At 42.0% G+C, this 14,312-nt stretch overlaps 1 protein-coding gene across 1 annotated transcript in view; it reads left to right on the top strand.

Annotated features, from left to right (window-relative positions):
- Positions 1-14,312, top strand: part of LOC135204722 (gastrula zinc finger protein XlCGF8.2DB-like) — a 320,344-nt gene that overhangs the window by 27,521 nt on the left and 278,511 nt on the right. Inside the window, exon 2 of the mRNA XM_064234876.1 lies at positions 3,126-3,221. The gene's annotated coding sequence lies outside the window, so the exon portion shown is untranslated. The remainder of the gene's footprint in view (positions 1-3,125; positions 3,222-14,312) is intronic.

The raw sequence follows: 14,312 nt of genomic DNA, 5'->3' as shown, positions 1-14,312 counted from the left end.
GACATCGACGACACCTTCCTCTTCTTCCTCTTCTTTTTCGTCAGCTTCCTCAGGACAGACATTAAATCAACCATCCAGGGCGGAGCCTGGGCTGCTGTTGCCGAACAACAGGGCCCGGACGCACCTGTCCGGATAGACCAACGTCTGGAACAGCAACGCCACGAGCAGGAACGACATTGGCAGGTGCGGACATCTCAGGAACGGCAGGCAAATCGGGAACGGCAGGAACAGTCGGCAACATCTGAGCAGGTACGGCAGTCGGTAGCGGCATCACAGGAGGTTGAGCCAACGTCAGCGACATCCTGGGGCGAGCTCTTGGGACAGCGGAAGTCGGGCTGAGGCAGCACGGCAAACCCGGGCGGCGGCGGCGGCGGCACGCCCCCCCTCGGTACGGCGATTGGACCCTGCACTGAGGTGGTAGGCGACACAGACACAGCATGTGGGGAGTACACCAGGTGAGGGGGAACGGCGTACCCTGGAGTTGACAGGGTAGTGGTAGTAGTGGTCACCGTAGCATGCATGACCACAGCAGACCCAGCTAAATGGTAGAGCAGCCCCTGGACACAGGGCACGCCCTGCAAGCCCAAAGACACCCACACCTGACCAAGGTCGTCCCTCGCAGCAGAAGCACCTGTGGAAGGAACGGTCGGGTTATTGGGGGGGGGGTTCTACCCGCGCGAGGGGGGATGAGGCCCAACCCAAACGAACAGAAGACCCTGAGTACAGCTGGACGTCGGGGTACCAAGCGCCCTCCTCCACTCAACAGGCCTTCGCTTCTTCCTGCCCTCGTACAAGCTCCACTGCACCTCCGACCAATTCTCACATACATTACAAGGCTCGGTGCGAGAGCATTCGCGCCCCCGACATGGAGCACACAAAACATGGGGATCAATTTCCGGGAAACTGCAGAATTTCCCGCACTTACGCCCTTCAGTTCCGGGGCACAGTCTCCGGATAATCGGAGGGCGTGGTGAATCCATAACTCTTTAATTCACAGTTGAATAAAAGAAAAACAAAGTTGAAATGATTGTACTTACAATTCACTTTCACTATATAAACTGAAAAAGAAAACACAACCATGCGAAAGCAAACGACGATGAAGCGGGCAGAGAGCGATGATACACACGTCCACACGCCAGTAGGCCGAAAGCAAAAGTGGTTCTTCGCCTCCCAGTCGCGCGGCGTGCGCACTGTCAGACAAGCAGTTAACTACCGAACCCCTTGTTCGAAAGCTTACGACCTATCCAGCTGCCATTAGTAACCTTCCTATTGTAAAAGGACTGAAAGGTTTGTATTCCGTGTCGGAACAAACCACAACTATACAACACAACAACAAAAAAGGGACACAACCACAACCCAAGACCACTGCACAATTAATCACCACAACACAAAAAAACCAACAACACAAAAAGGCAACACACACACACACACCCACTAACAACATCAAGAAATCACAACAGCCCCCAGCAACAACAACCCTCAACAACTCACAACCACACCAAGAAACCACAACAGCCCCCCCGCCCCACAACAACAACAACAACAACAACAACCCCTCAACCACAACAATCACATACAACCCTCAGGAACTCAAAAGCACAACAAATCCAACAATACAGGCACAACCACTCCAAAGCAAACAACACCAAACTAACAACAAATCAATCAAACAAATCAATAACACACAAAACTCAACTGACTTCCAGTGCCTTTAATATACTGCTCCCGACACTACTAACTGTCACCAGCTCTCACCAAAGACTGATTAAAAACACTCACTCAAAACACAGAACTCTGATCTCTAACTGCAGAGAACCCAGAACTCACCAACAGCCAATACAGTCGTTAACCATCCAACCACCAATTACTCTTCTCTCTCTCTCTCTCTCTCTCTCTCTCTCTCTCTCTCTCTCTCTCTCTCTCTCTCTCTCACACAGACGTTGTCAAATGGAACTCCATAACTCCTCCATAGAGCAGGAACAGAAATAGCTGGATAATTCTTTCAGTTCTCCATAACATCCCAGGGATTGGAGCCATCTTCGCTGGTTGGTGTCGTTGGTGGGTCTTTTTCTTTGGTCAGAGCTGCCAGAGTTGCTTCTCCCCTATTCACTTCTGAAAAACTTAGGTCTACATTCGCCCTAGCCTTTCACCTGAAAGTATTAATGTTTCTCCTCAGTCGATATTCAACTGCTGATGAGAAACTTCTCAAGTCTCTTGTTAGCATTTGACTCGTTTAGAGTTCCTGTCTCCCAAGACGGCATCTCGTCCTGCAACAGCATTGGTGAAGAAGATAAATGATCTGCATGGATCTTCTTCAATATCACGATGACTTTTCACTGGTACTATTGACTCGCACAAGGAAGAAGTGTCTAAAGACACATCTTTCTACTGGTTTTGTGAGACAATCGGGAGGAGGTTCTCTGCAGCTGGCAACAATGTCACCTCTATGCTCCTCATGAGAGATCATAAAACCAGTGGCTTAATCCATCCCTTGCATTCTGGAGGAATCTGTCGGTCTGGTTACAGAAATGTGGTCTCATCGGAGCACATTTATGGCCATCTACATTCAGGTATTGCCCACAAATCTTTGGAACCTTTTTTCCTTAGACATGTGGTGGCTGCTCAACAAGTTGTTTTCTTACCCAGCCCAATGAGGGTCAGATATTTTGAAAAAATGGTCTGGTTAAACAACTAAATGATAAGTGTTGTGAGGAAATAAGTTTTGGTCTTGTAGTTCATTGGAACTAAATCTAGAATGGTATTATATCTCTCCATAGATTTATGTATATTATATTGCAGAATTATTGTATTGTCTTTTTTAAGTGGTGTACTGTATGTAAACCATTGCAAATAAAGCTTTACAGTAGTTCTGCAATACATTTTCATTTTGAAATGTTTAAGTGAAAGTAGCATATTTTAAAATGACATGTTTTTAATTTATAGTGATGTGGAATTACCCACACAGACAGGAATGGGATGAATTACATTTTTTCACACATGTTTTGCCCTGCATTAGTCTAACATTTAAGTTGAAGCTTTAAGTGCGTAGTGTACAATCTCATTGGTACTGTATTGTGTGTAGAAAACTTCTGTGTGCTAATGGAGATCACATCTCTTTGTCACAGACAACCTGTACTATTGTTATGGATGATCACTGATAATCTGCTGCAGAACAGGTTTTCTTCAGTATCCTGTTAATTTTCCTCAGTAACATATTCTAGGTAAGTGATATAAAAGTGAAGTCACTGCAGTAAGAGAGAATGTCCATGGATTATATGTAGTATTTAATGTAAGCTATATAGAACCTTTAGTCACTTAATGACATAAATGATTGCTCAAAACCCAGTCTGTTAGTTATTCATAATGCACTGACTGACATTTGTTCCTACACAATATACAAACTTGATGTTCTTTACAATAGGAATTACAGCGAAGCTGGCACACAGCTGATAGAATTCTTGAAGAAGGTGGTCTGGCAGTAACTACCGTCTGGTAGGCAGGGAGACCTGCCTGCCCAGATGTAAACATTCCAATTTTGTTTTCAGCTGTCTTCAGATGAAGACGTGCTTTCGTGAGATCTTGCTCAACTGCCATTAATTAATTTCCCCAGTGGTATCTTTCTTTTATTGTTTTTATATATTTTCAATATACTATGTTTGATATTAATACTGTTAATATGCAGACCCACTTTTTGTGAGAGCCTTGCAAGCTGCCTGTCCCCTTCATGTATATAGGGATCAGCAGCAAGGGCATATAAACATTCTTACACTTTTTTTCACCCTTTAATAGTAAGGGAAAGCAGTATATATTTAGTGTATTTAGTATTGAATTTGGGATTCATGCTTACACTCCAGGAGAATTTACCGGGGGAAACCTCAGAAGTTTTTCTCTCCTGGTATTCTTCCTTCTCCTTGCCCTCTTCGCTCACTTGTCAGGTAAGGAAGATGTGGTGGTGTGTATGGTGTGGATGCCCTTTGGTACGAGAGGAGTATCATTCTTTATTAATCATGTTTTCTGTTTTCTGCAGGCTGACAGTGAGCGATAGTAAATCACAGCAGTAGAGGGGTGGCTATCTCTTTGTTTTGGTTATCCTAAACCTCGACATGATAGCATGCTCTGGCACTGACTCTCGAGTGTGTGTATGATTCCCCTGCTGTGAATCATATTAAAATGCAGCTGTTTTCCCGAAGTTTTATCACTGGACAACATCTATTCCAGCTGCCCTGTGATTATTGACTCTACTTCTGATGATGTCTGTTCTTCATCCTGTAGGAGAAGTCCCGCTGAAGAACATCTTCTCCATTGCCTTTCCCTTCCTTTTCTGAAGCTCAAGGAGGCCTCCTCTGGCCAAGAAGAGGAATGATGCTTCTCCTCCCCTAAGGAGTCCTCCTGCAGGATTTCTAAGGGGCTGCCTCCTCCCGAGGAAGCGTAATGGGATCTTTCATTGACTCTTTCCAACCTTCAGTTCAGACACAGGACAAGAGAAGGGACAAGACATTCATGTGTCTCGTCCCTTTCTTATTATGTTGTGTCGGACACTCGTTTGCAAGTCATTCCAAGTGCTTGGGCTTCTATTAACACACAAGCATTCAGAGCTGTTGATGGACCTTCCCGGTTCAGGCACAGGATGAGAGAAGGAACAAAACATTCATGTGTCTCATCCCTTTCTGCCAACACAAAGGAGTGCTCATCAGTTCTTGGTACACTCCCACCTGGTGTTCTGATTCTGAGGATTCAAACACCTGGATACAATGTACTCCCTGGCTCTTTCTGTCCTTTGGGAGGATTCCAATTTGCAGTCTCCCATGGGTCTCGCATTTTGGGAGCCTCAAGTCCATATTCTGTTAAATCACACTCTTGATCCAGTCTTAAATTCTCACATATAAGACTGGTTCTATGCCTGTTCCTCCTTGACTTCTATGGAAGTCAAAGAAGGATCTCTCCTGATGATCGTCTGACAAGATACGAGAGTCTCGCTGATTGCTTGAATTCCTTAGAATTTTTGGTGCTCTCTAGGTGTTTTGTTTTCTGTGATTTCCAAACACTCAGGTGAGTCAGGCATTATTGATGATTTTTATCACAAGAGTCGGGAATCTCGGCGAACGCTTGATTTCTTGGGAATTTTCATGTGCTCATTGAGTGCTTGGTTTCATCTGTTTCTGAGCAATCGGGTGAGACGAAACTCACCCGATTATTGTTTTACAAGACTTGGGAGCTTCTCCAAATGCCTAGTTCCCTTGGAAATGCTAGCACTTGCTGATTGCTTGGTTTCTTGCGATATCCGAGCTCTCAGGTGAGATAAGTTTTCATGATGATTGTCCTTGGGAGGCTTAGGAATTTTGCCAAGCATGTTAATTCATATGAATTCTGGCCCTCGCCGAGTGCTTGCTATTACATCCCTCTACCAGTACAGGAGTTTGCTCTTCAGTCTGGTTTGGGCTTATGCAGAGCGTGAAACTGCATGCCAACACCTTCTTGGTGCATGATCAAGTCCCATTCTTGTGCCAGGACCTTAGGGTCTGAACACGTAGGACAGCAGGCTCAGATTCCCTCTATTCTTCTTCTTGGGGCTTTGGCCTCAAAGGAGAATAGTCTATTGGGGGGAGGTGATAGTTCTCTGCTGACAATTACCACTCATAATTATGTGGTTGTGATCTGCTCAGCTCACTCAGCTCGGCTCGGCCTGTCCGGGTCAGCCAAATGAACTCTCTGCCCTTGATCAGGTTGGTTCTTTGCCATGGCATAACACCCTCCTTTCCCATCTTACGGTCTTCGTGCAGTCCTGGTGTCATCTCCTAGAGAATCAATTTCCACAGGAAGGGGTCATCGTCTTCATCCTCGTCAGTCTCATCTTCTACCGCCTCCTCCCTTTCTCCTCCTAGACTTAATATGTTGTACTTTGCTCTTCAGTGCAATTTTCTCTTGAGTTTTCTCCTCATGGAAAAGCAGCAACTTGTTTCTCTTCATTGGTGCTGTGAGTGTTGTGTTATTAGAGTCTAGAACATTTCACAAACCTACACATTTATGAATTAACAATTTATGCAAAACACATAGCCACAATATTAAAGAATGGTTACGGTTTTCAGACTTAGGCATAAACATATGAGAAGAAATGAGATAAAACCCACAGGTGCCATTTACTTAAATGTCACTTTCTTAAGGTAGGTCTGTTATAACTGATCCATTTATCTTCAGTTGACATAATTGTTCTATATACATAAGTACAGTGGAACCTCTATATATGAAAGTCCCTACGTATGAAAAATTCAGGTTACGAAATCAAAGATGAAGATTTTTTGCTTTTGTGTACGAAAATAATTCAGGTTGCGAAAGGGTAAAGTCTGAGATTCACCCGGGCTGCTGGGAACAATTTTAAAACTAGCGCACCACCAAGTCTGTAGACTCGCCACCATCCTCCCGCTCTCCCATTGGTTCCTGATGCTAGTCACCGCCGTAAGATCCTGCTCTCTTATTGGTCAGCATCTGTCTCATCATGCCTCTATGTAAAGGCGTTCCTTGACCATTTTTTGCAACAGCATTATCGTAAACACTGGAATTTGTTCGTTCACATATATTTCATTTGTTAATGTACGTTCGTGTTAGTGATTTCGCTTTCGTTGTACTGTATGTTACTTTATCATGTTGTGTGTGAACTTAATTACTTACGTTATTAGCCATAGGTCCCAAGAATGTTGCTGAAGTTCACGGAAAGAAGAGGATGCTTTCTATGGAGAACGAAGATGGAGATAATCAAGAAGTGTTAATGTTTTCTGCCATTTGTTAATGTGTTTTGTAAAGTTTAGTGTTAATGTTTTCTGCCATTTTTTAATGTGTTTCGTAAAGTTAAGTGTTCATATTTTCTGCCATTTGTCCTCCTCCTCTGTCGTCACTTTTGGACATCACCTCACTTGAAAGGTAAGGTTCCACATTTTACTACATACATAAGTACATGTACATACAGTATTTCTTGTACCCTGTACACTAATACACTTTATTTACAGGTACAGTCATGGTTATGTTAGGTATTGAATGGTCCAAATTGTTGTATTTCATTGTTTATTGGTGATTTTAACTTTATTACAAAATTTTCCGTGGTGTTTTTGTAGGGCTTGGAACGAATTAGGCAATTTACATGTAAAACGTAGTTCAAGATACGAAAAAATCAGGTTACGAAGGCCGCTTCGGAACGGATTAATTTCGTAACCTGAGGCACTACTGTATGTAGCTTATACAGATATTTCAGGATAGTGATATTTTGAGATAATTATTTTTATCCGAAAAAATGTGTGAAATCAATATATTTGGTAACAAAATAGATAAAATTTGTCAAGGAAATCAAATGTTTATCTTCTAGAAAGTAATTATTGTATTTATTGTTAATAAAAGAAAATCTTTTTACTATTGGCCTCTAAAATGTTTATTTTGCACTACAGGTGCAAAGGCCATGAACTTTTACAATGCTCACATCAGTCGTCTAACCCCATCCATGGATCCATGTGCTTAAACATACCCCAGAGAGGTTTGCGTGTTGTCCACTCAGATATAAAATGTTGCTCAGATCCCAAGCTTTAATTTGATACCATAAAATAAACTTTTGCGTGAATGTGAAGTGAAACTTCAATTTTTGCCAGATGTGGAACTCCACTATTTTCCCTCACTTTCACTTTGACTTGCTGCAGGCCTTTTAAGCAAAAACCTATCTAAGGAGCTTTGTTTCTGCCTCCCTTTCAAAATATTGCGGAAATGAGTAAGGCAAGTGTCATTAAAAAGAGCTAAAGCACGACCAGTAGACAAATTATCAGGGTGTTTCTTTTTAATGAAGTCAGAAGCATCCTGCCACTTAGCTAACACTTCCTTAATCTCCCTTGAAGAAATAACTCCCTCCAATTTGACCTGATCTCTTGCAACACTTCCGAATGCTGCATCGTCTGTAGCTCGATCAACTCCTCAGTCGTGAGTTCTTCTTGATGCTCCTCGACAAGGTCGTTGACATCTGCCTCATCTAGCTCCAGCTCCATGGACTTTCCTAGAGACAATCTCTTCCAACACAGCGGTCTCAGGCTCAGGCCACAATTTTTTCCACTGAATTTAAGGTTCTTCGAGTGACACCCTGCCATGCTTCATCAATAATTTTCAAACGATTTACAATGTTGAAATGGTCCCTCCAAAATTCACGAAGGGTGAGGTTGGTATTATCTGTGACATCAAAGCATTTCTTGAACAAATGCCTTGTGTACAACTTCTTGAAATTAGAAATGACCTGTTTGTCCATGGGCTGGAGCAGTGGACTTGTGTTTGGGGGAGATAGAGGACCCTAATGAAATCATATTCATCAAGAATGTCATCTTCAAGACTTAGGGGGTGGCCATGGGCATTATCTAGGATGAGAAGACATTTCAATGGCAGGTTTTTTTCCAGCAAATATTTCTTGACTGCTGGACCAAAGACCAGATTTACCCATTCTGTGAAAAAAATGCCTGGTAACCCATGCCTTTGCATTAGCTCACCACATCACTTGTGACTCTTGAAAGCTTGTGGGTTCTCGGATGATTCACCAACAGTGGCTTGATGTTGCAGTCACAGCTGGCATTAGCACACAAGGCTAGGGTCAATCTATCCTTCATGGATTTATGGCCCGGCAGTTTCTTCTCTTTAGCCATGATGAATGTCCTCCATGACATCTTTTTCCCAAAAAAGACCTGTTTCATCACTGTTGGGGGATTTAGCCTCTCACAGCAATAAGTGCAGCCAATCGTTCACCGTACTCCTCCGTGGCTTTCACATCTGAGCTCGCAGTTTCCCCATGCCTCACAACCGAGGGGATCCCGGTTCGCTTTTTGAAATTATCGAACCATCCACAACTAGCTTTAAACGTCTCCCTAGTCAGCGTTTATGTCTCCCCACCCTCAGCTGCTTCCTTTTGTTTCAAATCTTCATAGATTGTGCTGACCTTTTCACAGATGATATTCTCAGTAATGCTATCTCCTGCCAGCTGCTTCTCCTTAATCCACAGCAACAGAAGTCTCTCCATCTCGTCATTTATATTTGTCCATAACTTAGACATGATGGTTATGGCTTTGGAAGCCTTTGTGCTCATGGTAGCATCCTTCTGTTTGAGGATTGTACATATCGTCGATGTACTCTGCTCGTAAACACATGCCAACTCACACACGCAGACACCACGCTCATGTTTCTTGATAATTTCATGCTTCATCTCCATCGTCATCATGTGTTTTTCTTCTCACTGCCCATCTTAGCACTTGCTTTCTTAGGACCCATCACTTATTATAAAAAATGTTCACAAATACAGTGAAAATCATGTAAATAGTGCAAACACAACACGGGGGACGCTCGGGAGATGTGTACTGTCTTTTGTTTTTTTAATTTAGATTATCATCAAGCCAGATATTTGTATTCTCTGGGAATAGTTCTTGAACGTAACATCATTCAATTAGGCTAAATACTTTTGCATATATGTTTCACTCACCGAGCTTATGCTATGTGCAAGTTGTCGGCTAGTAATTGCCTTAAGTAATCTGGATTTTACATTATTCCTTTAGGCCAAACTTTTGTTTTTAGATTTTGTTTACCAGCCATAAGCTATTAGAAAGACACTGGTAAATAATTGTCTTAAAATAAATCTCGAATGTTATTCCATTCTTATACCCCGAAACCTTTGCATTTATTATTTCCTTACCGGGATTAGGGTATGGGTAAGAGGACCCTGTGGTAGGGGTGCAAGAATACTACCCCCGTAGGTCCTATGTGTCGTAAACCGTGACTAAAAGGACAGCAGCTGCCTTGCAGTCTTACCTATTTAGTAAAAAACTATGCCGACCACCAATAACTGTAGTTGATGACAGCAAGGGCATGTGGTTGTAAAAACCTCTTTGCCAAATAATAAAGCATGCCTGATGTTGTAAGGAAAAGTGCATCATGCAACTGACCCCTTAGTGTAGGGATAAGGGTGGGAAAGAAGAAGAGAAAGAAGATTAGGTTATGTACAAGTCCCTGGTTAATAATTGCCTTTAAAGTGATTCTTGAAGTTTGCATCATTCCCTTAGGTTATACCTTGCTTTTGGGATTTTGTTTACCAGCCTTAGGCTATTGTAGTCGCAACTTACCGGTAAATATAGTTACCTTGAAGTAATTTGTGAATGTTAAGACATTCTTTTAGGCCAAATGTAGGAACACATTTTTTTTTGTTTACCATGCCTATGATACTCATCCCTTTCCTTTGCAAAGACTGACGGTGTGGAGGTTGAAAAGTAGTAAGGAGAGAATTTTGTTAATGTTTGGCTACAGGAGCCTTGGCGTACGGAGGCACTTTCATTGTGTCACGCAACTGTGAACATTTCACATCTTTGCTACTAGCCTCCAGATTGCTTGGCGGACTGGAGCACAGGCCACTATAGTCAATTAGCGGGGCATGTAATTGGTTACTGATTTCGATTTCTTTGAATTCAATTACTTTGAATTCCTGATAATTCTTCTAATAAATTCTTTTTGAGTAATTGGTTATTTGTAAAATTATTCTCTTATATTAGAGTGAACTTTGCTCTGAGACTTCAATGTGAAAACTGCTTGGCAATATAAATATACGTATTGACTTTGATGTTTTAATACGAAAAGGACTTGGTGATATAAAATTACAATTATTATGTTATTATCATTTTTAAAAGGTTATACATACATTTACATTATTTGTAAATATATGTCTGAGTATATGAAATGCTAATGTTATTCATACACTTTATGATGTTTTCAGGCCTAGATGCCTAAATTTCCTCTAGGCTTATATAAAGTACTATAGTTAGCAATCGATTACCCATCGATTAATTATCATGAATTTATCAGTGTAACAGTGAAGTGTTGTGCAGTGGAGGAGGCGGCTACTTGTCCCTCAATTCTCCTAGACAAAGGTCACTGTCCTGCTTCCCCACACCAGGAAGAAGACATATCTGAGGTCTAAGGGAGGTCAGGGGTTACATACAGGTAGTCACTTCCTCAGTCGAACCTGTTGTCTGTCCCAGTTATCGACAGACAGCCGCTGGAATGTGTTATAGAAGGTGACTATTTGGCCCCTCGCATCTCGTAGATTTAAAAGTCAAAGGGAGTCCGAGGGGGTTGTTCCCGGTAGTTGCCCCCTCAGTTGAACCTTTATAAACTTGTCGTAAGTTTATAGGTTTTTACTGAACTCCACTGGAAAGGAGTATCTTTTAGTACAAAGTTGTCATCCTATTCCAGCGGTTCGTCACCTCATAGATTGTGTCGATGGCATGATTCTTTGGCCTCTTGATCTGTGATAAGGTACAGTGGTCCCCCCGTATTCTCAGGGGATGCATACCAGACCCCCCCCCGCGAATAGTTAGAATCCGCGAATAGTTAGAACCCCTATAAAAATGCTAAAAACAGCCTATTTTGTTAGTTAAAACTTAAGAAAAACCCACTAAAAATGTTTATACCTGGTTTTTTAAATAGTTTTATCACAAAAAGTGCATTTTATGATGAAATTGATAAAAAAAAATCAGGAATATCGGGATATGTCTCACAGAAAAATACCACGAATAGGCAAATTTTCTGCGAATAATGCAGGGAAATGTTCCTGAGAGAAATCCGTGAATGTGTGAGTCAGCGAATCCGGAGAACACGAATACAGGGGGTCCACTGTATTCTTCAGCTGATGAAGCCTCATCCCCTTGCCGTAATGTTTGTCCAACTCGCGCTCAGCTGATCCGACTCAGTTGATTTTCGACTCATAACTCAGCTGATTTGACCGAAGGGAGTCCGATGGTTTTCTTTACCCTCAATTGAACTTGTCATGCATGTATAGGTTTCAACTGAATGCCGCTGGAAAGGCGTCTAGTGAGTCATCAGATTAACCCTTAATGGATGGATTGCTTCTCAGGAGTATTAATAACAGTGTTGGGGTGGTGAATGGATTGATCCTGTAAAAAAGCAATATTAAGCGCCATTAACTTGGAAAGAATTCGGCAGGAAAGAGGTGCCAATACTTCTGTAGCCCATAAATTCACTAATGGCAACTTTTACCCTGGATAATATTAAGACTTTGTGGCTTATGCAAGCAACCTTAGTAGTTATTTTAATTTGCTCATAAATATACCAAAGGGCTGCTGTTGGTTTTAGTTTTTTTCTTTTACGATAGTATGTCGGTTGTAAATGTAATTTTGCAAAGAAATATTAGTAAAAGCATATACAAATAAAAAAGTTATTGAATCTTCGTTTTTGGTAAATTAACTTAAACGTTTTTCAACAAATATGCTAAGAAAATAAAATCATTTATTAGAAAACATATACATAAGTTGGTAATATTTACAATTGTCTTGTAAAAGAGGCCCCACAAGGGGTTGTAAATAGTCATTTTCAACTTCTCGTGGAAGGTAGGAAATAATTTTTAGAATTTTTATTTTTCTTCACCATGTGCATTTGCATATCTTCCTCTTTCACTTAATGTGTTTTTTTCGTAAATTGGCTGCCCTCAAAATTTACCTGGCTTGAGGAGCTGCATATCAATATTTTTTTACCTATCCACTAAGGGTTAAAGAAAAGTTACTTATTTTACATAATTAGTATTGATATTGAATGCCTTGTGCTAGCGCCTAGACGTTGGAAGCATTGTAAGTGACCTCTTGCTTCCGATAGCCAGTCCTCTCCCAGGAGTTCGCAGCCCCTGCCTTGCTGCATTTGAACTTTTCTCAAATACTTTTGCCCCAGACTAATCAGACTAATACCGATTCTCACGATGAGCACCAGGTATTAGTAACTAGGTGCTGGGATCTCTCTTGTATCAGGCATTTTTGCAGAGCACCAGCCCCTGCACAGGCATTCTGTACCATCTGAGATGTCACACTCCTTGCTCCAGCTCACTTGGGGCTTTCCATGCCTCACCTGGCAGCAGCTGTTGGATGCCCGAAGACACAGTCTCCTCGTTAACCTTCATCAACACTAGGGGATCTTTTGAGAGCCACCACTTGGAACAGGACATCACAAGAGTCGAGGAAGAGGTTCTTTGTGTAGTCCTCTTTGGAAAATTTAGATCAAGGAGAAGACAAATGCTTGGCGAGAAGTGGCAAATCCTCACCAACTTTTGGCGCAGTCATCTCAACTTGACTCTTTCTCACATGTACGTGAACGAACCAGTAGTAGGAAAAGAAACCTCGCTCCATTTGATGGGTGAAAACGTCTGCTCTCCCTTCAGGAAGCATTACAGGCAGTCCTTGGTTATTGTGAGGGGGGGGGGGGGGGGGGGGGGGAGGGGTTCCATTCTTGGTGGGGTGCTGCTAAGCAAAAACTGCCATTAACCGGCAATTTATGGTGCTTATGGCGACAAGTTTTGGATAATGGTGCTGATAATGGGTTAATGGCAACTCTGTTTGATATGTTATATTGCCATAACTCAACTCTATCATTGGCACCTTCTGGCACTGATAACAGAAACTCGGCCGTTATGGCGCCATAAATGCAACATGAAACCGGATTGCTACCATCACTGCAAGTTGATGATTGTATGTATTATTGCCCTCACCCTCTAGTTCTGAGAAGAGCGGGCAAGAACAGTCATCCTCCCCTCTTTTTCCCCTCTACTTCATGGATTAAACTGGACAGGACGAGTGAATAAGAGGAACTCTACGGAGTATACTCCCCAGGGTTCAAATGCGAGAGCTTATGTTCCTGGTTCGATCTTGGGATCTCTCCAGTGTTCCCATTTTGGGAACAACCAGTTCAGCATGAACCAGTCGTCTCTGGTGTCCTGTTATTGCCGTAGAAGCTTCCCTCTTAGATGGTTTTCCCCTTCGCTCTCTTCGTTAGAGCATAAAGGGCGTCTGCTTTCAGTCCATATTCTTTTTCTCCTCGCAGTAAAGAAGAATTAGGCTGATGCTTGATCAACTGGAGCCTACAAATATACTAGTATGTTTTCCTTGTGACATGCGTCTGTTATTAGTTGCACTGTCTGAGTAATAGCCGCATACCTGTAAGTTAATTCTTCTGGTGTGTGACCAAAACAAATAGTACTGGGCCTTCCAAGAATTTCTGATTTTGATTTTGAGAACAACTAGTGGTATTATTTTGGCAACAACACCACAGGGTTGGTATTATCACTGGGAAAAAAAGGGTTTCTTTCCCTTTTTTTTTTTTTTGGTTAACTTGTAGGTGCTTGGGGGTATTTGTTGTGCACTCGATAGCTCTATAAGATGAATGTATTCCAAGACAGAATGTGCTACTAGGCAACTCATGTGAGGAGAAAAGAGCTGCTGCCTTATTGAGTTTTTGTTTGTCTTAGTATTATTTCC

This window comes from Macrobrachium nipponense, chromosome 47 (genome assembly GCF_015104395.2).
Source record: "Macrobrachium nipponense isolate FS-2020 chromosome 47, ASM1510439v2, whole genome shotgun sequence".
NCBI classification, from domain to species: Eukaryota; Metazoa; Arthropoda; class Malacostraca; order Decapoda; family Palaemonidae; genus Macrobrachium; species Macrobrachium nipponense.
The sequence above is the reverse complement of the archived record's forward strand: the minus strand, read 5'-3'. Positions and strand labels throughout refer to the sequence as shown.